We start from the raw sequence: 12,481 nt of genomic DNA on the forward strand, positions 1-12,481 counted from the left end.
ATAAAAAACGAAATATGAATGTTTTTATCAACATTAAACTAAATAAAAATAGTAAATAGTAAAACTTCCTGAAACTAAACTGAATTTCAAATAAAAATATTACAACCAATAGAAATAAAAAAATATATATCAAAACACAAAACTATAATAACCTTGGTGGAGACACCTGTGACTAGCAAGGCTGATCAAACCCGAGACCAGTGTCTGGGTTAACAATAATAACTGTAGTTCCCCACATTACAAAACTGTCTGTTTCATTTTCAGATAAAGAAAAATCTATACAAAATTAAACATCTTCCTTAAATGTTCTTGCTAAAGCATTTACCACCATGCCTGTGGTTATCTATATATTCAATTTGATTGTATTTTATATTCCAGTTGGCTGGAATTCCTGTTCATTCCTCTGAGCCTGTTGGTGGTGTTGATAGCTGTTACCTTGGTCACATTGAAGATGTTGAGAAAACATAGTAAGTATTTTTTAAATTCTATTTAAAATGTATAATGTTTATGACTAATGTCATTTGTAGAATATTAAAATACAGAAGGGTTGTTGCTTCTACAAATGAAAGGTTTGACATGAAAGATCATTAGTACCAACATCCTCTTTTCTATATTTCAGAGGACAAGAAGGCAAAGGACCAACCAGCAAACACCTCAGTAGTAAGCTATGATAATGTTATCTTCTCACTCATCTGTTCCTTTCACTTCTTGATATTCTAGGGCTCTGTTTGGTTAGTAGTTAGTCATAAAAAGCATTTTAAAATCAACCCGATCGCTTATGTGTAGTATTAAAAATAAAGAGTTCAAAGATCATTTAATTGTTTTGTTTAGTCCTGCACTAAGTGTACATCTTTGACCAGAACAGACTTCCTCAAATCACTCACCACAACTACTGACACTTGAACAATAACACATTTTGTGTTGTCATTGGAGAAAAATGAAACATCAAAACATTTTCTAAATCATGTCACTATGCATGAGGTACAACATCCTTCTATGGCGTATTGTAAAACTGTTAAATGTTAACAAGGTTAGTGTTTCATTCCTTCAGCAGCCTGCTGACCCTGAGAATGACATTACCTACAGTACTGTGAGTCACACCAGAGGAACAGCAAAACAGGTTAAACCAAACCCTTTTGACCCAACCCCCCTTTTACCCAACCTAAACCCTCTGCAAACCAACTTAACCCACCACAACCCAACTCAAAGTGAAAGTTAACATGGTCTGTCGCTCACTAAGTTCAAGTGATCATGTTGCTCTCCCTCCTCCATCACACAGGGCCTAAACCCTGAGAGACATGGTGACTTATACAGCACTGTGATTCCTAAGCAGCACAGGACAGCACAAAGGGTAAACATTAAACTAAATAAACGCATAACCACAGCTAGTCTTATAGAAAATGTTTGTCTTGAAAAGCAAAAAAGCAGAACTTGCATTGGCACATACATAAAAAGCTGCGCTACTGTCTTGATGATTTGACTAAGTTATTTGTGCGTGTGTACGTGCGTGTGTGTTTATTTTCCTCCTCTCTTACAGGCAGCAGAACCAGATGATGTGGTCTACAGCACAGTGGCCCAACACCAGAGATACAGTAGGTCGCAAAGAACCAGATGAGATGTTGGGGGAAATACTGGAGGATCTCAGTGAACTAGGGCATCAGAACAAAAGTCTCCAGATTGAGTAACATATAAAGTTGTTTTATTTGTCACCTGCCCCAACCCTTTGTCCTCATTACTTTATTGTTCTATCTTGTTAATCTGCATATTTTAAAGACTGAACGTCTTGTACTTGTAATAAACTGTGCCCATGTTGACACTTAACTTTGTTTTTCAATAAAGGATATCAAATAAATATTTTTTTATTTTTTAGTCTTTATATAAATATAGAATAAGAGCCTTGTGTCAAAACTAGCCCATTAAATGCAATTGTTGCTATCTGCAGCTGAGGGGGGCATTAGGACCCAAACAAAAGCAAATATCACAAAAACAAATATCACTGGATTCCTGCCGCTCTGGATTATTACACTGAATCATTACTCCAGATCATTGCCGCTAGCTAGCTGCAAACGAGCGGCTACTGTTAGCTAACGCCTTTGTCCCGACTACCGAGCAGCACCCTGACTCACCTATTGCTGCTCTTATGACCCTATGATCACTCTGCTACATAGCTGATGCCCCCTGGACTGTTTCAATAACACAGTACCTCATTTTGTTTACCTGTCGGCCCCAGCCTCCAACTCAGGTCCTGCATGTACCTAATTGACCTGAAACCCCTCTCATCAACGCATAGGTTTACCTCCACTTTACTCACATCCTACCATACCCATGTCTGTACATTATGCCTTGAATCTATTCTACCATGTCCAGAAATCTGCTCCTTTTATTCTCTGTCCCCAATGCACTAGACGACCAGTTCTTATTGCCGTTAGCTGTACCCTTATCCTACTCCTCCTTTGTTCCTCTGGTGATGTAGAGGTTAACACAGGCCCTGGAGCCCCCAGTTCCACTCCTATTCCCCAGGCATTGTCATTTGTCATCTTCTGTAACCGTAAAAGCTTTGATTTTATGCATGTTAACATCAGAACATCCTCCCTAAGTTTGTTTTATTCACTGCTTTAGCACACTCCGCCAACCATGATGTCCTAGCTGTGTTTGAATCCTGACTTAGGAAGACCACCAAAAATTCTGAAATTCCCATCCCCAACTACAACAATTTTATCATAGATACACTTCAACTGTGAGAGATGGAATCTAAAACAAAAATCTAGAAAATGACATTGTATGATTTTTAACCTCTAGGGTAGGGGGCAGCATTCGGAATTTTGGATGAAAAGCATGCCCAAATTAAACGGCCTGCTACTCAGGCCCAGAAGATATGATATGCATATAACTGGTAGATTTGGATAGAAAACACTCTAAAGTTTCCAAAACTGTTAAAATAGTGTCTGAGTATAACATAACTGATTTCACAGGCAAAAACCTGAGAAAAATCCATTCAGGAAGTTGTTTTTGGGGGTTTTGTAGTTTATTCAATGCCATTACAGTATCCATTGACTTAGGACTCCACTAGATGTCAACAGTCTTTAGAAATCGTTTCAGGCTTGTATTCTTATAAATGAGGGAGTAAGACCAGTCTGAACGAGTGGACCCAAATGTGACGCAGAGTTCTCAGGCGCATGTGCATTTCTTGTTTACCTTTTATATTGACAACGTTATTGTCCGTTTTAAATTATATAGATCATTTAGGCTAAAAAAACAACCTGAGGAATGAATATAAACATCGTTTGACATGTTTCTATGAACTTTACGGATACAATTTAGATTTTTTTGTCTGATTGTTTTGACTGAATTTAAGCCTGTGGATTACTGAAGAAAACACACTAACAAAATGGAGGTTTTTGGATATAAAGAGACTTCATCGAACAAAAGGAACATTTATTGAGTAAATTAATGTCTTCTGATTGCCACCATATGAATATCATCAAATGTAAGGGATTAATTTTCTCTATTTCTGAGTTTTGTAACGCTGCTTGGCTGGTAACTGTTTGTAATAATTTGTCAACTGGGCTATGTTCTGGACTAGGTATGTTCTGGGCTAGGTATGTTCTGGGCTAGGTATGCTTTCGCCGAAAAGCATTTTATAAATATGTCACTGTGATTGGTTTAACAAGAAGTTAATCTTTAAACCTATGTAAAATATGTTTTGTTCTCTGAATTTTTATAATGAGCATTTCTGTCTTTGAATTTGGTGCTCTGCAACCTCACTGGATGTTGGCCAGACGGGACGCTAGCGTCCCACATACCCTAGAGAGGTTAAGTAATTCATTTGCATTTTATTGCATGACATAAGTATTTGATACATCAGAAAAGCAGAACTTAATATTTGGTACAGAAACCTTTGTTTTCAATTACAGAGATCATACCTTTCCTGTAGTTCTTGACCAGGTTTTCACACACTGCAGCAGGGATTTTGGCCCACTCCTCCATTCAGACCTTCTCCAGATCCTTCAGGTTTCGGGGCTGTCGCTGGGCAATACGGACTTCAGCTCCCTCCAAAGATTTTCTATTGGGTTCAGGTTCTTACGGAGCCACTCCTTAGTTGCCCTGGCTGTGTGTTTGGGTCATTGTCATGCTGGAAGACCCAGCCACAACCCATCTTCAATGCTCTTACTGAGGGAAGGAGGTTGTTGGCCAAAATCTCACGATACATGGCCCCATCCATCCTCTCCTCAATACGAGCAGTCGTCCTGTCCCCTTTGCAGAAAAGCATCCCCAAAGAATGAGTTTCCACTTCCATGCTTCCATGCTTCATGGTTGAGATTGTGTTCTTGGGGTTGTACTCATCCTTCTTCTTCCTCCAAACACGGCGAGGGGAGTTTAGACCAAAAAGCTCTATTTTTGTCTCATCAGACCACATGACCTTCCCCCATTCCTCCTCTGGATCATCCAGGTGGTCAATGGCAAACTTCAGACGGGCCTGGACATGCGCTGGCTTGAGCAGGGGGACCTCTGCAGGATTTTAATCCATGACAGTGTAGTGTGTTACTAATGGTTTTCTTTGAGACTGTTGTCCCTGCTCTCTTCAGGTCATTGACCTGGTCCTGCCGTGTAGTTCTGGGCTGATCCCTCACCTTCCTCATGATCATTGATGCCCCACAAGGTGAGATCTTGCACTTCATGCATTTTCTAATAATTGCGCCAACAGTTGTTGCCAACTCACCAAGCTGCTTGCCTATTGTCCTGTAGCCCATCCCAGCCTTATGCAGGTCTACAATTTTACCCCTGATGTCCTTACACAGCTCTCTGGTCTTGGCCATTGTGGAGAGGTTGGAGTCTGTTTGATTGAGTGTGTGGACAGGTGTCTTTTATACAGGTAACGAGTTCAAACAGGTGCAGTTAATACAGGTAATGAGTGGAGAACAGGAGGGCTTCTTAATGAAAAACTAACAGGTCCGTGAGAGCTGGAATTCGTACTTGTTTGTAGGTGATCAAATACTTATGTCATGCAATAAAATGCTAATTAATTACTTAAAAAGCATACAATGTGATTTTCTGGATTTATGTTTAAGATTCCGTCTCTCACAGTTGAAGTGTACCTATGATAAAAAATTATAGACCTCTACATGCTTTGTAAGTAGGAAAACCTTCAAAATCGTCAGTGTATCAAATACTTGTTCTCCCCACTGTATATGTCACTCCCTTGGATTCCTTCCACAGGCGTCATTGTTTCCGTTTCATGTCTGTGCATCTTTCGTGTTTCTTGTTTTGTTTTATGTTTCATTTATTGATTAAATCACTCAGTCCCTGACTTTGCTTCCTGGCTCTCACTGCACATCGTTACAGAATGACGTCTCACCTAAGGGAAGCATCTGGGAGTGTTTTTTTCTTCTTGTTTGGTCTAGACATATTGTATTCTTTTTGGGGACTGTTTGACTTTTTAGCCCCCACTTTTTAGCCCCCGGATATGAAAGACCTGTGTGTTAATTAATCGAAAGTGCATATTTTAAGAGACGCCATCACACTTTTTGATGGGGGGGTAGGCAGATATCTGGACATACTGTATGCATGATAGTGCAAATCTTGGTTTCAAACAATCCCCTACAGAGACAAAGGGCCTTGAATGCAGATGCCTGGGTATTGTTGAACACACACCCCACATAGCCTTTTTGTTTTTTAAACACACACTCCTCCTGGCCCGGGACACGCACACCCGCGCACGCATCATGGCTTTTCCGTAAGTCTTTTACTCAGGGACATGCTTGGTGATAGATGGAAAGGACATATTCCTAAGTACACAGATCAGAGACCTAGAGCAGCACCGCCCCTTCAAGATTCTGAGCCTGCTTGGCAGGGTTGGTCCTGCAAAGCCAAAGCCCCCAGAAGGGAGAGCATCATATACAAGGAAATGGTCAATACGGAGGGCCATGTTGTGGGTGTTTCAGGGAAAGGGGGTATGTCTGACCTCCATCATCTAGGATGTGACAATGGTTAATCAAATTTCCCCATTTCTGCCCATTGTTTTGACACAGTTTTGCAGGCCTTCTCATACAGCTGCAACTGTATATGCATTCGTAAATCAAGACCTTTCTTGAGTTGGGCTTTGGGATGGTGCAACTGAATATGAGTCTATGGTTGTTGTTGGGGAAAGGGGTTGAGTGTGTATAAGTGTGTATGTATGAGTGTGTGGGTTTGTGTGTATCCCACAACTGTTGTGACGGAGTAAAAGATGTTAGGGACAATATAGGAAGATTCACAATAATTGTTTGCTAATATAATAATTCCTTGCCATAATGTTATTCTGGTAATGGCGAGACTGGTGAGAGGTAAATATCCTTTGCATACATTGCCTACATTACTACAAATATTAATAGCTAGTTTTAGAAAATAAGATAAACAAGATTTTTTAAATGTGTATTGTAGGTGAAAATTCATGACCATGGTTGATTTTCCAGTATCTAAACTGTTCTCCCAGATGAATTGACACAGAAAACATAGTGTTAATTAATAGACATGTGTAAGCAGACTAAGGGCTGAGCTCAGGTGAATGTACAGACTGGGTCAGCATGGAGTTAATCACTAGACATCCAAAAACAGAACGTAAGCAGAAAATGTATGCCTGTGCTGTTGTAGGCCTGAGGGAAGTCATTGCCTGGTCCTGTTACTAGCTTTAAGGCATGTGATTGTATTGTATATGTATGTATGTCTGTGGGATAGGGGGCAGCATTTTCACTTTTGGATAAATCGCATGCCCAATTTCAACTTCCTGCTACTCATGCCAAGAATATAAGATATGCATATTATTAGTAGATTTGGATAAACACTCTGAAGTTTCTAAAACTGTTTGAATAATGTCTGTGAGTATAACACAACTTGTGTAGCAGGCAAGGACTAACCATTCAGAATGATTTATTTTTGAGGTCACTGTCTGTTCAATGACTTCTCATGGGGAAACAATATTAATTAGGCACTTGTTTGCAGTTCTTACCGCTTCCACTGGATGTCACCAGTCTTTGGAATTTGGTTGAGGTTATTCCTTTGTGCAATGAAGAAGTACGGTCATATTGGAATAGGGTAACACTGTTGAGAGTTGGGCAAGACTAGAAAAGTAGCGTTAGTTTCCTCTCGTCCTCTATTGAAAACAGATAGATAGACCCGTCTTCAATTTGATCGATTATTAACGTTTAAAAATACCTAAAGTTGTATCACAAAAGTATTTTGAAATGTTTTGGCAAAGTTTACGGGTAACTTTTGAGATATTTTGTAGTGACTTTGCACAAATTAGAAGCTGTTTTTTTCTGGATCAAACACGCCAAACAAATTGACATTTTGGATGTATTTATTTTAATTTTAAGTACAAGTTCTTATTTTCAATGACGGCCTTGAAACAGTGGGTTAACTGCCTGTTCAGGGGCAGAACGACAGCTTTGTACCTTGTCAGCTCAGGGATTTAAACTTGCAACCTTCCGGCTACTAGTCCAACGCTCTAACCACTAGGCTACCCTGGACGGAATTATTCGAACAAAAGGACCATTTGTGATGTTTATGGGACATATTGGAGCGCCAAACAAAAGAAGCTCGTCAAAGGTAAGGCATGATTTATATTTTATTTCTGCGTTTTGTGTAGCGCCTGCAGGGTTGAAATATGCTACTCTCTTTGTTTACTGTTGTGCAATCATCAGATAATAGCATCTTGTGCTTTCGCCGAAAAGCCTTTTTAAAATCGGACATATTGGCTGGATTCACAACGAGTGTAGCTTTAATTTAGTATCTTACATGTGTGATTTAATGAAAGTTTGATTTTTATATAATAAAATGCCGCTCTGCATTTTCCCTGGCTTTTGGCCAAGTGAGACGCGACTGTCCCCCTATCCTAGCGTTAATAGCCACCCAAACAGTTGTTTATACTGTACGGGTGTGGATCACCTGACTAGAAAGGCTGATCAGAGCAGAGACAAGTGTCTGGGTTAACAATAATACTTTTAATTGCCCAAATTACAAAGAAATCTGTATTTTTCATTTTCAGCTATAGAGTGTATACAAAATGAAACACCTTCCTTAAATGTTCTTGCTGAAATATTTACCACTTCACCATGGTTCAATATCTTTGCATGTGTCCTGTGACTTGCCTAAGGGAGGCCTTTGGATGACTTTACAGCAAATTTTGACACATGTGAAAACTAAGATGTTGAGTGGTTAAGAAATAAATAGATATGCAAGAAGTATTCTGAAGAAGGACAGTACAGTAGGACAGCTTATGTTACCTCTCTTTTAAATACAGGAAGTGCCCCCTGGACACCTGTCTCTGTCTGACTGCAATTTTCATAATGACATGACAAAATAATTGTATTCTTCTACAGATTGGAACACATTCTTCTACCTGGTGAAAGTTGGTAATGCACTGCTGTTCCTCCTGTGCACCATCGTTTCTGTGGTGAAGTTCAGGGAAAACCAAAATCAAGATGATACCAAGGATGCATCGAAACCAGAGAGTTGTTTCTGGAGCCATCAAAGGGTCCAGTTTACCAACAGTTTGTACTAAATGCAAAGTTACTCAAACATCCAGCTGCCATTAGTTTTAAATGTATTTTTCTTTATCGTAACCTTCATTCTACATTTTTATATACTTTCAATATTTAATTCCTTCTGGGAGTAAGAGCTATACATCTTCATTCTTAGATCTACGTGCAGTATGCCATGCTGTAAATGTGGGTATCAGATTCTATTCCCAACAACACATTGTATTTTTCTATATCCAAAATGTGTCTAAATACCACACTATACCAATAATAAATACTTGATGTGTGTACTTATCTGTACATTATGTTTGTTTCATTTTATAATCATTATTCTACTCAAATATGTATGTGTTGTGAAATGAAACTCTTGAAGAATGTTTGGTGCTTGACTTACCTTTGGTGAATAACCCCTGGTTCGCCATTCCCATGGGGAGAATTAATGAGAGAATAATGCTTTTTTTATTACATAAATCCTGTAAAACATCTAAAATATTTAGATGTTGTCCACAAGAGTGGCAGCAGTGGGTGTGCAAAGTTTCAGACTGGATGAGACCTCTACATAATATTTTGTATCAAGTCTCCCAGGTGTCCCTCATGAGTTTGCCCAAATGTACCCAAGTGGCCGAATTGGTCAACTGATACATTCCCAAGTACATAACTATAGAGAATATACAAAGAATATTATGGTAATAAAACATTTAAGTTTACATACTCCCAGGAATGTCATACATGATGGATCATTAGCTTCCCTATATAGAAGACACTGACCTTCACACACCTAGATGGCCGAGTGGGGTGGGTGTGGAGCCAGAGAAAGCCAAAAGCCAAGGGGTCAGACTGGAGGATCCAGGTCCTATGTTTGAATAGGTGGGGGATGGTGGAGTCTACCACTATTTTTATTCAGTCAGAACTCAAGTTTACTATTACTTATTTGATTTAACCTTTATTTTAGCCGGGGGTGAGCCCTGCATCAATCATTTTCTGGATGAGCCCTGCATCAATCATTTTCTGGATGAGCCCTGCATCCATCATTTTACGGATGAACCCTGCATCAATCATTTTACGGATGAGCCCTACATCAATCATTTTACGGATGAGCCCTGCATCAATCATTTTACGGATGAGCCCTGCATCAACCATTTTATGGATGAGCTCTACATCATTCATTTTATGGATGAGCCCTGCATCAATACATCAAATAAACAACACATATCTACAAACATATATATTTTATAAAGTACTGGGAACACAATCAATATAATGAAATATGTGGATCAATAGTCAATAAGACATTTAAAAAATGCACAGCCACACAAAGTCATAGCCAAAATAACATACACATAGGTTATACTAATATATTGTATTCCACAAAAATGTAAGGAATGATCACCGTTACACACAGCTCAAGCATAATGGCTGCTTGTCAGACAAAGGACATTCACATTCTACAGGAAAGTTGGCTATCTAGCTAGCTTTGTTTCAAAACGATAGGTGGTCATTGGACTAAGAGACTGTCAATCAAGTGAACACAGCCCATCTCATTGGTGCGTAATGATGTCTGTCCTTCGTGGGCTAAAAGAGGTGTTGTGTAGCCAATTCGTAATATGGAATGATGAAACAAAGTTTGGTTGCCTTCCAGAGTGTCTGAGGATTGCACAGAAACTGAAATTGACTGGGTGAAACAAGGTTAAGCGGTCATATTTCATAGATTGTTTTGTTGCAAGTTAAAGAGTTGGAATTGATGCAAAATGCTGTATACAACATTGATCATGTTAGGATATAAAAATGTATTTTACCAAACAAAACTACACTACATTGTATCTCTGGGACTGTCAGGATGACAAATCAGAGCACGATTACTGAATGTATGTACATTATTTACCTTCAGAGGTGAGTGTATCAAACCAGTTGCCTTTATATATGACATGATGACTCCTTGCTGTCCCCAGTCCACCTAGCCATGCTGCTGCTCCAGTTTCAACTGACCTGAGCCCTAGGACCATGCCCCAGGACTACCTGACATGATGACTCCTTGCTGTCCCCAGTCCACCTGGCCTTGCTGCTGCTCCAGTTTCAACTGTTCTGCCTTACTATTATTTGACCATGCTGGTCATTTATGAACATTTGAACATCTTGGCCATGTTCTGTTATAATCTCCACCCGGCACAGCCAGAAGAGGACTGGCCACCCCACATATGCTCTCTCTAATTCTCTCTTTCTTTCTCTCTCTCGGAGGACCTGAGCCCAAGGACCGTGCCCCAGGACGACCTGACATGATGACTCCTTGCTGTCCCCAGTCCACCTGACTGTGCTGCTGCTCCAGTTTCAACTGTTCTGCCTTATTATTATTCGACCATGCTGGTCATTTATGAACATTTGAACATCTTGGCCATGTTCTGTTATAATCTCCACCCGGCACAGCCAGAAGAGGACTGGCCACCCCACATAGCCTGGTTCCTCTCTAGGTTTCTTCCTAGGTTTTGGCCTTTCTAGGGAGTTTTTCCTAGCCACCGTGCTTCTACACCTGCATTGCTTGCTGTATGGGGTTTTAGGCTGGGTTTCTGTAGAGCACTTTGAGATATCAACTGATGTACGAAGGGCTATATAAATACATTTGATTTTATTTTGATTTGATTTGTTAATAGTGTTTTGTTGTTGTATCCTCAAACAATAGCATGGTATTTTTTCGGTGTAATAGCTACTGTAAATTGGACACTGCAGTTAGATTAACAATAATTTAAGCTTTCTGCCCACATAAGACATTTCAATGTCCCGGAAAGTTGGCTGTTGTTTACAGCATCATTCTAGTCACATTATCGCATTTTGAACAACAACTGTCCCGATTTCAGGACACCGATCCAGTAGAGGTTTTAATGTTACATCTGCATTTAATAACCAGCAAAAAAAACACTTTAAACACTGCCTTATGATATCTTACATACAGTATATAGTAACTGTACCTATTAAGGCCTAATAAGCCTATTCCAAGGCACTTGCTGTTTTCCATGCCCTGGGTCAGTGAGAAGGTGTCTTTGAACAACTGACTCTGATTAGATCTTTTTTTAAATTATTAGTATTAATGCAGATCAAAAACATTGTCCCTTCACTGCCAAGTGAGATTGAGAGATTGAGATGAACCATTACATTTTATTCAACTTCTTCATTCAGATTCAAAACCATAGACAACATCCTGATACTTTGCCAGACAGGAAAGGTAGAGGAGCACACAGTTAAATTGGTGTTGTGATGTATGAGGTCAAAGGGGGGTGAAATGTAACTGAGGTGGTTTGATGAACCATGCTATTTTGATGAGCAACCTTGCTGGAGACTTGAAGACTTGTGTTAGCTTCATGAACTCATACCTATGGACTTCAGCTAAGTGGGCTAACACAGTATTGTGACATGCAGGAGGCCTGGTTCAAACCCAGTCAAGTCACAAGAGCAAGATTAAATAGGGAGTGAAAGGATATCCTTAGAAGGGCTATGTTAGGGCCATTCAACTATCTTCTTACGGGGGCCAAATTGCGTTTTTTGTGACACTCCATTCTAACGAGTCCTGCATGGCCTGAGATCAGCATAGAGGGGAACAGAAGGCTCGCCCATGTTCCAGAGAGTCTAGGCTTCAGGAATAGGGTAGCTGACAGCCAAAACGGTTCAAACCCTCAAGCCAAATTCAAAGGAAGTAAATCAATTCAACATGCCACATTGTCTTCAGAGACCGCCAGGCGTTTCTGTTTACCACAGAGAGCATTTCACTCTGGCTGTTGTACCAGGATGTTGTCTCTTGAATGAACTGGATGTGAAAACTGAAAGTTCAATATGAAACTTTGATCAAATAATAGTTTGTAAACTTGATACACAGACAATGAATGCAATATTTACTATATTGAAACAGAATATATATATATATATTGAATTATAATTAAATTGAAATTATATAGAATGATATAACTGAATGCAATATT

Source organism: Oncorhynchus gorbuscha, linkage group LG08, assembly GCF_021184085.1.
Source record: "Oncorhynchus gorbuscha isolate QuinsamMale2020 ecotype Even-year linkage group LG08, OgorEven_v1.0, whole genome shotgun sequence".
Taxonomy (NCBI): domain Eukaryota; kingdom Metazoa; phylum Chordata; class Actinopteri; order Salmoniformes; family Salmonidae; genus Oncorhynchus; species Oncorhynchus gorbuscha.